General features: G+C 43.9%; 1 long non-coding RNA gene across 1 annotated transcript; it reads right to left on the bottom strand.

Moving 5' to 3' along the window:
- Positions 1 to 6,277: 6,277 nt before the first annotated feature.
- On the bottom strand, positions 6,278 to 9,711 carry LOC121074819. The gene is made up of 3 exons (XR_005822553.1): positions 8,872 to 9,711; positions 8,063 to 8,184; positions 6,278 to 6,557 (listed from the first exon to the last, which is right to left on the bottom strand). It is a non-coding gene; the product is annotated as an uncharacterized LOC121074819 (long non-coding RNA).
- Positions 9,712 to 14,741: the final 5,030 nt, after the last annotated feature.

Below are 14,741 nucleotides of genomic sequence, written 5' to 3' on the forward strand. Positions count from 1 at the left end.
TGATGTTTAACTTCATTCCAGTTAATGATAACATTCACTGTACTACCCTAGCATGAGGACACGGAGCCTGAAGCAGCCCTGTACGGCACTGCTATACGCCGCCAGCGCATCAGAAGAATGGAGACACTCGGTCCCCCTGCGGATGCGGAGCAGCGTTCCCCCAGGCGGCAGGCAGAGGTGCGGGTGCTCGGCCATACCCAGTGCTGTGCCATGGGCGCTGCAGCCTCGCATCATGCTGCCGGCACCTCTGCAACCTCAGCTGTTTCCGCTGTCTGTCCCACAGGCACGGCTAGGGCCAGTGGCCCCAGGCAGGCTACGATTCATCGTGATTTGAAGTCTCAAAAGCCTTTCCCAGATATCCTGGGAATCCCAAGAGGAATATTTAAGGCAGAAGCAGACGACATTAAAAGGGACAGCCGGCTACAGATGTTCTTATCCTTGTGAGTGAAAACCTAGAAATACTTGAAATACTCCAGATAGTTATGACTGGCCAGCAAACACCACAGCAAATACCTATCTTTGTTTTAAGTAAACCATTAACAGAAGAGTCCAGTCACAATGATAAAAACCACACCAATGTTCTTGGACTAAACTACTTACCCAAACTAGCCAACAAAAACTAAAGCTACAGAAAACGAAATGGTTCAAATACAGGAGAAAACACAGAAACAGCAAGCTTCTATGACACAAACATTTTGAAAGTTGATCTCCAAAACATGGGAGGAAAGATTTATTAGAAGTACGTCATACTACAACAAAAGAGGTCTGCTCCAAAATTTCGGTCTAAAAATATCCTTTCTCACAGAGTCCTACTTTGAATGAAAGTAGTATTTAAATTACAATATAATTAAATACCTTTCTTTGCCCTTTTGCTGGTACTCACTGCAGAAACAGGAAAGAGGGATGCGTTATTTTGAGATGAACATTTAAACACTGCTTGTATGCTACATACTTCCATGAATGAAACATTTGGGCACTTTAGGCGCATTATTAAGACAGTTATATATGTTTATAGGCATCAACGCACATCTTTTTTCCTAGTCTAGATCCAGACTTCCCTCTGCCCACAGCCACCAAATGGGCCCACAGTGCCGGCTTTCCCAGGCACCCAAAGTGGCAGAGACTGGGCTCAGAGGCAGGTACGCAGCCAGGAATGGGGCAAAGGACGGGTGTCACCGCACCCTTCCCGACACTGTCCTGCATGCCTCCCAAGCTGAAAGCACTGACCCCAATCGCCACATCCCAGTTACCGAGGACGGGACCGCTGCAGAGGCTGTAAGCCAGACGTACGGAGCGGCCCCAAGAGGCCCCTGGCAGCGCTCTGCAAGCCGGTGGGAAGTCCTGGTGAATGTGGGGCTGAGCAGGGAGCGCTGGCTTTTTGCCCGTTCAGCTCCTGATTTCTTTAGTGAGACTGTACAAAGAGGTACAAAACAATGCCAAGCACGCTGCTCTGCAAGTTGATGTTAAAGCTAGTTCCTTTCTTTTTCATTAGTTATGCACCTATCTGCATTCATATATTCATGTATACATTTCTTTTTAAAAATGGCTAGCTTAGAAACCACTCTGTGATTATTTCTTCTCTCTTTGTTCTCAACTCATCATTGCTAGTACCTGCAAGAAGAGTACTTGGCATGCCTCGCATACTTCCAGTCCTGCTGGATAGAGCAGCTGAGGTCAAGGATATGTAACAGACCGCCAGCATATACGTACAGCGCGTGTTTGTTTGGGGAAATACGTATTCACAGCTGACTTGTCACTGACAAAGAGTCTGAAGCCTCTTTATCGAGAATGGTACTATTTTCCTTTGTCCCCGTCCCTCCCAAAGGAAACAGAGATTTCTCTCATTTAAGCACAAGAAGGACAGGCAAATAATGAACCAAAAAATGGGTCGCTCCTTCCAGGAGCATGGAAATCCTGCTCCTAGTAACCAGAGGTAATGCCAGGATGGTAGGGCTGCCTGCTTCTAACACATACAGAGCTTTGCCCAGGACTGAAGAACAAGATAGCAAAGAACAAGGCAGCCACTGCACATACATAAAAGCTCTTGTCAGGGCAAAAGAAAAGCTCAGCATGGTTTTAGTTCTGTATTTGAAAAATACAGTATGAAAAGCTCTTCACAAAGAGCTAAACAGAGGCAGTGGAGCTAGCAGTCCTAATAGACCCACATTAACAAGCAAGCAAGCAGGCATCTTCTGAATCCATTATAAGAGAGATTTCAAGACTTTTTTTATTATTTTCTTTTAATTGATCTCCTTTCTCCTCTGGGCTGTACACCATCATTTCATTTACACATGCTTCACATTTTGTCCATTCTCATGCTCTTTGGAGAAAGAGAAGTGAAAAGACTGTATTTGGAAAAAACAGCATGGAACAGAATAGATTTAAGTGCACATTTGTCATGAAGAGTGTTCACTTAATAAAGACCAAAAAGACCAGTGTTGGTAAAGGAGTCCTTTTAAATAATAAAAATAACATGTAAAGTAGGGCCAGTCGCAGTGATTGTAAGACTTGGGAATTATTTAAGGCTATATTATCAAGGCTATAAAGGTGAGACAAGAAGCACAAGTGTCCTGTCTCCAGCACCAAATTCCTTCACACTGCAGCCGCTCAGCGGGCACTGCACTCCTATGGGGGAAAAGGATGTAGCTGGAACAAAACATGACTGGAGCGAGAATGGCTTAGACATGGAAAAACAAGCGCAGAATGGGCAGTTCCAAATCCTGCATTCACAGGCCAAAAACATACTCAATGAAAATGCATAATGACTTAATCATTTCAATAAATATGGCCTCTGTTTGGATTTCCATGGTTTGAGAGGAAGTTTGTCTGGCTTTAGTTGCCTTCTACCACTCCTAGCCACGGTAGGGGCACTAGGAACGCTCTCCAGACCGTCCCCTACCCCCAGGGCTCCTAGTGGCCCCCTCTGCGCCCGAGCTGTGGGCCTCGTGCTGTCAGAGGGACACCAAGAATTGTCCCCAGCTAACAAGAGATGCTGTCCATGCACCTCCTTCACCTCGTGGAAAAAGTAAGCCTAGCCACATACAACCGCAGCACCGTTTTTATGTACAAAGAAACCGCGGGTTATAGTCAGCTGGCTGCTCACGGATCGGTTGTGCTGTATCTACGGCAACAGACATCAGAATATCGCATGTGTGACATAAAAATCGGAGCCCCATTAATCCTTTGTTTCTTCTGCACTCAAATTCCCATGCTAGACTAAGAGCTGAAGAAGTTTGTGACTTACATTCCTGGACTGATAAGCTCGTTTCCAGCTAACCTTTACAAGCCTCCAGCTGAAAATGTATGATGACTAAAACTTGGAAGGTAGAAGAGTGTGGAAGTGTCCGACCTTAGCTACTGCTTCACCTAGGCACAGGAGGACACGTATGTGTCATACACACACTCACGTGTGTGTGTGCAAGTCATGTATTTGCACTTTTTCTTGAATAAGTCCACCTGCAGGAAGGGGGCTTTTACTCATTTCTGCAAGATCCAAAGTTTTGAAATTAGAACCTGGAATATTTCACATCATTTTTCAATGCATAGATGATTAGCATCATGTAAAACCAGACCATGTACATCTCAGCAGGAGATGCCTCTGCTAATCCTTAAGTCTTCAGCTGAAGGCTGGAAACAAACATCCTTGACTACTACAGTGGCACAAGAACACAGCAAGTGTCAGCCTGAAAATGACATCTGTAGCTCGTTTAGAAATCTAAGATTCTCCCCATGTATTTTTAACAATTCAACTCAAATCCAACATTCTTTAGGTTTTGAAATTATGTAGGAAAATGTTTTTTCAGGTTTCTATCTGGGACTACCAGCGCAGCAGTAGGAAACCACCAGAAAATGTGTAGCTATACAGAATTTGCAAAGTGGCTTGGGAGAACTAAGAGGTTCACAAAGTGCAGCTGAACCACAAACAAGCATCTGAACTGCAATTTCTTTTGCAGTGTAAAATATCTCTTACCTAATATTTCTTTCACGTAGATGTTGAAAGACTTAAATTTTGTACATTTCCAACAGCACTGATGATGTTGTTGGCTTTACCAAACATGATGGGGGCTGAGAACACGCCAGCCCAAGGAGAGATAGAGGTGCTGCACGCCGCAGAGGGGGGGCCGAACGCTGCACAGGGGCACAAAAGTGGCAAGAGGGGGACTGAAGGACGTGCATCCACAGCTCCACGGGGGAGAATTGAAGGAGTTTGAATTTTGAGAAAATCCTCTCCTAGAAATCATTAATGCACAGTACTATGAAATTTGGCACACACCAACTTGCACAGTACACATTTTCATTCATTTTGCTCCATATGGTGAGGTTATTAATCTATCGATGCAAATAATTCACAGATCACTCAATCACACATACTTCCTTACCTGCCCCTTTCCCTCGCACATAAAAGAAGAAGCAGATGCTTACAGAAAATAGAAAAGGATTAAGTTTTGTTCTCATTTACTTCCATGCAAGTTCTCTGCCTGTGTTCTTTTCAAATCTGCATACAGCTCAGCAATAATCAAAAACCACATCCTTAATCAGACTAAATTACTGCTGACCCCAATCCCATTTAAATTCTGCTTGCATAAAATAGAGCTGCTGCTAAGACATCTAGCTGATAATCTCTATTGGACATTAACTAATAGTTATTTTCATTTACAGATGTGAATAATATACATTGTATATTGCCAATCTTATTACTCCAGAATTAATGCTGTATATTTGAGGGAGACAAATGAAAACAATGCTTTAGACAGTGATTTATATGCAGTTGCAAGCAATCATCAAACCGGCAATTAAATCACTGGCAAAAAACAGTTTGTAAGAGAGAAACTTGTTTAAACAGAGTCGACGAGCAATGTGTATTATCTGCAAACATATCAACTGACCCTGAGATCCAGACGCTGCTTTTTCTCATATTGCCTTTGACTCCTGAGAAGCTGCTACTGCACACTGTCCTTATCTGCTAGAGCCTTCTGTCTTGCATTCCTCCCTGATATTCCGTCTTAATTCCTACCACCGAGAACGCATGCAGGAACAGCCTTTTTTTCTGATCTTCACTTTGCATACCGCAGTATAATCAACCATTCACTGCTTGCTTTGGTGCCCTATTGCTGACTTCTTGAAAAACACACCCAGGTAGGCCCTGATACAAAATCAGCTGCTCCTTCAGATTTATCCTTCAGCAACATTCAGTCTGAGGTTCTGGGACATTTCAGCTTGCTCCGTTCACTATGACTGCTGCGAAGAGCAGCCAGCCTTAGCAGAGTGCTTTAGACACAAGCCCTGTTAAGCGACAGTTACACTTACAGCTTAGGGTGCCTTTAATACAAGAATTGAAGGAGCAAACAAATGATGGGCAGGTTACGTGAATCTCTGGAGAACAGTACTCTGAGATTTACATGTCAGACTCCACTTAAGGCGTAATTCCTTTGGTAGTCACTGCAATCCTTCGAGCCGTGATGAACACATCTGGTATTAATAAGAACCATAATGTAATTAAATAGGAGTCCCACTGCTGTCAACTGCAGCTCATGAAAGTAACCAAAAACAGTTATTTATAAGAACACTAGGTCATAAAGGGAGCATTTGAGAATCTGTAACAGAGAAATCTGCACAGTTGGTCACTACAGGCATCTCTGTTCCTGTGAGGATGAGCACACAGCTGTGTAAAAGGCAGCGTGCGTTAGCTAGGAAGGGAGCCAGTGTGGGACTGCTAGCCACCAGGCTACTCCTGCTCTGGCACCAATGTCTGTGAATTAAATCTTTCTGCCCACACAGAAACCGTGCGTGTAGAATGGAGTTTGTGCTGTTAAATATATACATACAGCCCACACATGTATATTATATGTATGTATACAAATATGTATACAGACATCCTTACCCAGGAAATTTGATGAGGGTAACATTACTGCAAAAGAGTTTATAGGTATCAAATCGAGTGAAAGAAATAATAGTGTATGAGTTATGTGATCAGTCATATATCACAAGTGATCAATATTATAAAATTGCTATGCAAAAAAAAAACAAAGGCAGAAAGATCTGAATTTAAATATGAATATAAATCAAGATCCTAAACTTGTTCAGCTTAGTGGAAAGACTTACAGCTTCTCATTGACTTAAGCAATTTCTGAGTCTGGCACATAAGGTTATTCCAATTATGCAAACACTATCCAGAAGTCAAGGCTGACTTATTACATGCAGAAAGAAGGGGTTATATTTGCAAAGAACATTCATTAATGAATATCCATATGGCATGTTTATACAAATGTATAAATGGATTATAAAGAACACAGTATTCTAGTCTAAGGATGAAAAGACAGTTTTATTCTCTATTTGTATATTTTGTTATGTGATTATTACATTAGTTATAATGAGCAACATAGGCTATGGAATTACTGCCTTAATACTACAGGTTAAGAACCAAGCAAATTTTTGTCCAGCTACTAGGTCAGATACAAACTTCTCATGAAGACTGGAGCAATGCATGTGCAGGCCAGCAAGTTCTTCTGCAAGCATGTGCGTATTTCTAGATCCACAGTCTTCGTCTCTTTCTGTGCCTGCTTCCCACAGAGATCAAGACAGAGTATGAGAAAGTGATTGTGACCATTTAATGTTAACACGTGCAAGTTTGTTTTATATGTGATTGATATACACACTGTTCGTTATACAAAAAAGCAGGCGAAGTAGCCATTTGGTACTAAATGGAACCACAAAACCAGCAACAGAATTTCAAAAGAGCAAGCAACTTTGAGGAAGCCTTAGAAATAAGTTTGTAAGAGAAGCTGGTTTATATACAACCACATTTAAGAATTTTTTCTCCCCTGCAAATTAGCTAGCTTTTCTTATTCAATTTTGCACAATTGTATGTGGGAAACACCCTTTACAGCAAATAGGAAGAACAAGTTAAAACTGCCAGGATAATGCTTCCTGTCAACTGTTGCCTTCCCTCAGTTTGTCACCAAATGAAATTTTTAGCATCTATCAATCTTTGGAGCATACTAAAACTTTGCATGCTGGGTTACCCACAGATCTTGCTGTTCAGAGCGGCAGCCGAGAGACCCTCACGTGTTGAATACAACCCCAGGAGCACACGGCGCCTGCCCTCTGTGCTGCCCTGCTGAGCTCAGCGTGCTCCACCTCAGGCTGCAGAACAGTCTGATTTGCCTTGTGCCTGGAGAGAGTTCAACTCAGGGCCAGAGGAGAAATCATTTTAAATATTAAAAGGGAGAGGAAATAAAAAAAGGAAAAAACTCTCAAGAGGGCAGATCCTAGAAATCCTGAAGTGTGAAGTCTGAGACTCGGCAGGCAGCCAAGAACCACAGTGTGTGGAGGAGATGACACGGGGCTTGCAAGGAATTGGCAGGCAGTCGTGATGGGAGATGCCAACACACAAAGTGAGTGAATTGAGTCAGAACTTATAAAAGGAGATGTAAGAAAGAAAACCCAGCTCAAGGGGAGAATGAGAAATAGGAGACATGATCCAGGACTTGCAGCTTAAAAAACATTGGACAAAAATAACTGAAAAACCTAATTCACCAGATTCAGTCTGGTATATGGCAGAGAACGGCAACAAAGAGATGGGGCACAAAGAAAAGCACTTACACAGAACTCAGATAAAGCAATAGTCCAGAGACAGCAGTTGAATCAAAGTCCTGAATTCTTTCTGGGCAGGGCACTTTGCAAACTGCAGGTTTCTATTATTGCTTCTCTCTCTTTATCTTCAGCCTTTGCTTATGCAAAAAGCAAGTCAAGGCTGCAGGCTCTGACTGGAGGTGTTGCAAGGGAGGAGACAGATTTAACAAGAATGCATTCCTTTTATAAAATTCTGTTGGCTTCATTGGAGACTTCAGACAAACATGCAAGTTTAGACTTCACATTAAAGCTCTGCTGCACATGACTCTTCCAGCTAGCCACAGCTTTATTTCTGTCTCTACCTGCTTGCCCTGAGATTAAGAAATAAAGACTGCCTGCCTAGAAAAAGCAGAGTTCTTGTTTCAAGAGTTTTACATATAAAAAACCTGTGCCATTTGTTTTGTAATCTACCAGCATCTTCAGCTCTTACCTCTGGCTGCAGCGCCAACATGCTATCGGTGTTTGTGGGGCGTGCACTTCACCTGACATCTGAGCAGCTCCTAGTGAGGTCACCTTCCTTCCTTCAGGCTCCGACCTTTGATCCTCTGCAATCTGACATCATTAGACAAGGATAGCATGCTGAGTCTTTGCCTCACGCAATTTCTTTATTATTTCTGCTTACTTAGTTTGATTTACCACAACTAATATAGGCAGTGTGACTCTCAGATCTAGGCTGTACAATGCATGGATGCATATGCACATATACAACAAACACCAATACACAAATCAATTATAATACCAATAATTTCACTAACTGCTCCCTTCACACCCATTTTCCCTTTTGATAAAAAGTTTTGTTTGTTTGTTTGTTTTTTTACCATCAATATCATAAAAAAAACAACTCTTGAATTCTTTGAAACATTCTCTAAGATCAAACAGAGCAGATAATGATGAGTGGGTGGGTGTGCAGCAGGAGGGTGGGCTGGCTCTGGGTTTCGGAAATCTCTTATCTCAATGAGCACACACCTGAGTGTGACAGAACAAGAAAAGCAAGACCACATAGGTGGGTGTCAGGCTGCTAAACTCTAGAGGCCAGAGATAACACCTTCCCCAGTGTCAGGAGGCAGCTGGATGCCTGCCTGCCGCTGCGCCCACCCCACGCCCACCCTGCAAACCACCAGCTCTGGGCCAGCCCACCTTATGGGATGATGGGGTTTTAAAATTATGAAAAAGCCCCTCAGGTTCCCCATCCTCGCTGGGCCATCCGTGCTATTGCCCCTCTGTACCCACCAGGCTCACCTCGAGAACTGGGTGCTGCCGGGCCCAGCGGAGCAGCGCACACGGCAGCCCGCGGGAAGGCCTGAAGCGGGGCTGCTGCAGGCCCCGAGCTGTGCAGACGGCGATCCCAGCAAAACCTTCCCCTTTCTGCGGGTAAGAGCCACCTCCAGGAGCACCACAGGACCCACAAGAACCCAGAGTGATGCAAAGTCTGCTCCCACACGGCTTCCAGCATAAAGAGAGCTTTGACTTGGGAGCTCAAGGCAGGTTTTGGACCTCCAGCACTGAGTATGTCCAAGGGGAGGTGTTAGATACAGCCACAGCTTGAGAAGTGGCAAGCCATCAGGGAGTTGTATTGGTTTTGGTGAAAATTAAATAAAGGCAGCTAATCTCTTAGGAGAAAGCTAACGGCAGAGTACAGCCTCACATGTTTATCCAGGGTCTCTGGAGAAGTACTTGGAGCATTTGCCATGTAGAAAGGCAAGCCAACCATCTATTTTTAAACACACTTGATTCAACACATATGGGGCTGAATTCTTTTAGAAGTAATGTCCTTCTGATGTAGTTATTGAAATTGCCACTAGACAGGGCTGTTTATCTTATTTTTAACCTCAGAAAAATTTATGAGCCCAGTGATGTGCTAGAAGGCCAAGAGGAGTTTGTGCTACAGACTCCTTCATGAAAAGGGCACATGGCTCTGCAGCTCACGGCACTGACGCCAGGCTGCAGTTTTTGCATTACACTATTTATAAGCTCCTCGCTGGAGCTGAGGGGCTGCATCTGCAATGCATAAATTCTCTAGTCATTCACCAAGAGCTAGTGATAAAGAGATGACAGATGAAAAAAAAATCCAGTTCTTCCTCCGTTAAACTACAGTGTGTGTCTGTGGGATGTGAAAATAAGCAAAACATCTGGAGATCTACGCACACTGTGACAAGGCACTGATTGTACAGCTTACTGACAAACACGTTTTGCCAGGAGAATTTTGGAAAGGTGCCACCAACTGTACCTCTGGGAAATAGAAAGGTTTCAATTCCAGGTAGGTGACACACGGTCAGGAAGTCGCCACATGAGTGCCAGCACACCGGACTCAGGGGTTAGGACAATGCAAACTTCTTAAAATATTGTACCGTGGTTTGACCACTAGGTAATGACATGTCTCATTGCATATGCCTTGGTATCCCTGTGCTCTGACGCCCATCCAAAGCAGCGGTTCCAGCCATCAGGTAATGCAGAAATGCGGTTAAATGCCAGTTGGCATCCGTGGAGCTATGCCAGTTTGTATCATCCAATTATCCAGCCTTTTGTGATAAACTCAGGGTAAAACACATTGTCTTTAAATAGAAGCAAGCACTCATTTTGAGATGAAGCAGACAGAGACCAGCATTTTCCAAGGGCTCACATCCTGATTTACATTGCAGGCAACCAGGAGCAGGAACTTCTGGAATTTCTGCAGCTGTAGCTACAGCACTGATTTCACATTGTGATTGCAACTCAAACAGTTGCGAGCCACAGCCAGCGCTCTTGTAGAGTCCATGTAGAGAATAAGAGAGGTTGGTCTAAGTGTTATCCAAAGTTTTAATTCACTTCCCCGCTGGTATGGGACACGGGTTATATGGTTCCATTTTAGTGTCGGGCACAGTTAAGTGTTTGGGCAGACACCGGCTGCTAGGCCAGGGACTCTCTCTAAGGTCCTGTGAAGGCTACAACAGGACTTAGAGTGCCTACATGCTGCACTGCAGGTAATGCATTTGTTGCTTCAGAACACACCCAGAGAGCCTTTGGCTCTTTCTCCTCCCTCGCTCAGCTGCATCTCACTTCCACATGCGTGACCCTAGGCTGGCAGTGCAAACAGCCAGCCACACGGTGTGGGAGCAGGCCCGGGTGGCCGAGCTCCAGCAGCGGCCAGCGTACACACGCCCCTTGCTGGAAGCATGGCGGTGCCAAGCTACCAGCCTGCCTCAGGGCTCCTTGCCCACCCTGCATGAAGGAGGTGCCACGTACACCAGGTTTGGCATTGCCCCGTGGCCCATACTTGCTCCCAGAGGCACACCTGAGGCCCGAGGCCAAGCCGTGCCAGTCCCATGCTCACAGGCCCCAGGGAGCAGGAGGAACGGGGCAGCGGGCAGCAGCCAGGTGCCAGAATCCTGCCCACTCCCACTTGGGACAGAAGAGCCAAACTGCACCTTCTGCCCCGGGCAAAGTGCGCAGGCCCAGCCCAGCCATCAGCACATAAACCGAGGCTAATTCATTATCTGCTATTCCCAGCACTAATCACTTCTGTAAAGCTTCTGAGCTCAGTGGCATTTCCTGCACCTGTTACCTGGCTTGTGGGTCACTCCTCAACTCTTGCAGAATTTTTAGCTGACAGCAAGGAGGGTTCATGGCCATCTGTAAGCTGAATGCTCATATCCAGCTGCTGAGCACAAACAAGGAAGTGATGATCCTTTTGTCAGCTTCACTGATGACCTTTGGACACTGGCAAAGGACTGGTCAGCTCTGGCAGATGTGTAATGCAGAAATATGCTTCTGCAGGTGTGTAAGAGAAACACTGCAAGAAAGATACAGACAGGAGGACAGACCAGAAGGCAAAATTGACAGCATAGCTAAATACAGGAGCATGGGGCATGCCCATGAATTATTGGGCTTCCTGCAGTTTAACTCTGGAACTTGCCACTTGTCCATACAGAACCTCGGGCCTCTGCTCAGTTCTGTTTCCTGCCTGCCCCTGGACTTCAATTCTGTAAATTAGTAACTCTGAATATCTCAGCTGCCTGTGCAGATGAATACCCTACCGACTGTGAAGAACTCTGATCTTGTGGGGATGGGAATGTATCGGTGAGGGGGAGAGCAGGCTGGAGTTCAGCCTCATCCTGTCCAAGGGGTTGCTTCCATTCATTTTGCATTCCATCCTGAGTTTTTATTCCTGCTGCCACATTATTATGGAGACTTGTGCAAACAAATGTAAAAACTGCTAATCCCAGTGCCAAAGCCATTTTCAAATATAATCTTTTGAAACATATACATAGAAATATGAACTTGGAATGAAAGTTAGATCTTGAAACATGAGTGCAATGAGTTGATTTACTCCATATATACCCAAGGTATCAGATGTTCATAAACTTCACAAAAATGCAGATTAGAGATATTCTGACTCTGTGACATTGCCAAAAGAATGTCAAAACAGAAGGTTGTTTATTATCACCAGTTAAAACAATAACTCGGAAGTAAGAATTAACTTTGGAACATCTCTCATTCTTTATTTGGAATTAAGCTCCTGATGTGTTTTTCAAAATCTGATCAAAGCACAGGATATAAACTAACATTCCCTTGTATTCTATCTAGGAAAGAAATGTTTCACTTTATTCTAGCTTGTTCTCCTCTGAGACAGCTACATGGAATGATGTCAGGCATTTACTCTTACCTTATATGCCCAGATCTTGGTGTCCTGAAACACAGTTCTGCCGTGGGACTTCTGTGAGAACACAAGTTTCCTATCCCTGGCTTTCAGTTACAAGGGTGCACTGTAAAAGCACAGGAGGAGATTAAATCACCAGCAAAATGAAACAATTAAAAATACATAACTCTTAATTCTAAGTACTGTGGTGACATCTGAGTACAATCTGTCTCACAAAATTACACATTTACATTCTATTGGGCTGTGGGTTTTTTTTTTTTGCACTAAGATTATATGGGTATTTGAAGAAGTGGCAATCATAGCAACAAAATCTCACTTGTAATATAAATACCTATTGTACCATTGTCTTCAGTGAAACTCTGCAATTCGTACCGGATCAGGGCTTGCTTAGGGTATTATGTAGCACAGAACACTGGTAAACAAAAAACTAAATCTCCTATTGATGTCTGTCTGGAACAATTAATTGCACAAATGACCCTTGGGATACAGGATTCAGAAATACCCAAAGACAGGGAATTTTTCAGTTCTTTACGTGTTTGCCACGTTTGCCAGAGTTAAGGACCGAGCACACTTCTGTGTGGGGTACAAGTGTGGGCTCTCCTCAAATTCTGTGCTCTTCTTTCTGCTTAATTATAAGACCAAGATCCAGCCAGTCACTCCTGCACCATATAACAGCTGGGTAATCCTTGTATTTTTAAAGATAAAACACTAATTGTGACACCACAAAATTCAGTCACAACTGCATCCAACTAACAGCCTCCTGCTGTTCCTCTGATGCATGCCATTCTCTCTGCATTCTTTGCTCCTCCCAGGCATTTTTGTGCCTGCCCACCAGCCAGGACACCAAGCTGATGACTGGATATTGCAGTCATCGAGACCAGACCAATATTTGATACGCCTAAAAGACCACTATGGGGAAGCAATCTCTCTAGATTTCTCATAGATCTCCATAGCCTCTGGCAAGCAATAAAATGCAAAGCTCACTTTGAACAGCCTCAACAGTTATGGCTGGGAGTTGTTGTCCGTCGACAATTAATCTTGGGCACTTTGTTCCAGATTTACCAGCAATCAAGGCTTGATTTAGGCCACTTCTCTTTGGCAATCACGCTGCAAAGTATCTACCTGTTGACTTCCTGTCATCTGTCATTTAGCAGGAGAAATGATAAAAAGGCTCAGAAAAGATCTAGTTTTCTCACAATAGATAAGCATGCAAACAGGGCAATGTGTTGAATGTTTCTTACTGACATCTTGAATCTACCCAAAACAACATTTGAATGCTTTTGGAGGAAGAGAATGTAATAAAGAACCACCCACACGGTATCTACACTGAAAGGCAGATTTCACTTGAATTTGAAACAAACCACTGAAGGCAGAATAATGCCATGAGAAAGGAATAAAGAAAAAAAGTATCTGGGCATTTGGTAAGTGGCTAATAAGCGTGGAATAAAGTTACTCCAGATTAACTGAGAGGATCGCAATTTAACAGTTGTGTCGGCCAAGCTTTAGACTTTCATGAAGTATATAACAAAGTGATTTTTATTAGGAGGTTTGATCTGCTGTGAGATGCTCCCAGCTTCCCTAGCAATAGCCCTGCACCTCAACTCACAGCTCAGCCACCCCGAGAGTACAGCCCCTCCCCAAAATTGTCCTCCACTCACCTGAAAACAGTCACAGAGGTAATCAGTGACACCCTTCCAGGTGTTTTGACTGAACTTATCCCTGAATTTTAAGTCCTGAAGGGACTGTCAGCTTGTACTGGACAGAGAAGCTTTAAAAGCCATGGTCAGCGCCCTAGGCAGTGGGGGGAGCTGCTGGCTGCTACCTGCGCCCAGCTCCCTCCAGCTTTGGCTGCTCACAGGGAGGTTTGGATAAAGAAATCAGTTCATGACTAGAACTTGAAGGAAGTTCTTGCAGGAAGGGAAGAAAAGGCCTTAAAATATATTTTAGATGTGGTTTCTGTTTTGCAGTTTTCTGGGAAATAAGGCTTACCAGTTCACTGTGGCAGTTTGATTGAGGAACAAGCATTTCAGCACTACTTGCTTCCCTTAGAACAGAGTAACGATGTCTTTGAGGTGATATTTCTGCAAAACACAGCTCCTAAGCTGTTTGTGTGCCTTCCTCCCACCTCTCTGAGTGGATGACTTGACCCAAGCAGCCTTGTACTGGCTGTTGAAGGGCTGAAGGTGGGGATCTTGTGGTTTGCAGCATTTGCGGTGAATGTGCTCAGCTGCTCATGCCAGCAGGCAAACAAATGAAGAAATCCAAAGCTTGACTGTGCTTCTCATCCTTTTGTAGGATACAAAGGACAATTCAGTAAAACAACCGACTTGTTTTTACCAGCTCTTTATAACCACTTGAACATGAGAAGCTAGCATAAGCCTTATCCCAGCTTTTCCTTTCCTTCTTCACATCCTATAGCTTGAAAGTATTTTTAAACAACATGGCCCCACAGGAGAGCTTTTAAACAATAAAT

This window comes from Cygnus olor, chromosome 9, assembly GCF_009769625.2.
Source record: "Cygnus olor isolate bCygOlo1 chromosome 9, bCygOlo1.pri.v2, whole genome shotgun sequence".
Taxonomy (NCBI): Eukaryota; Metazoa; Chordata; class Aves; order Anseriformes; family Anatidae; genus Cygnus; species Cygnus olor.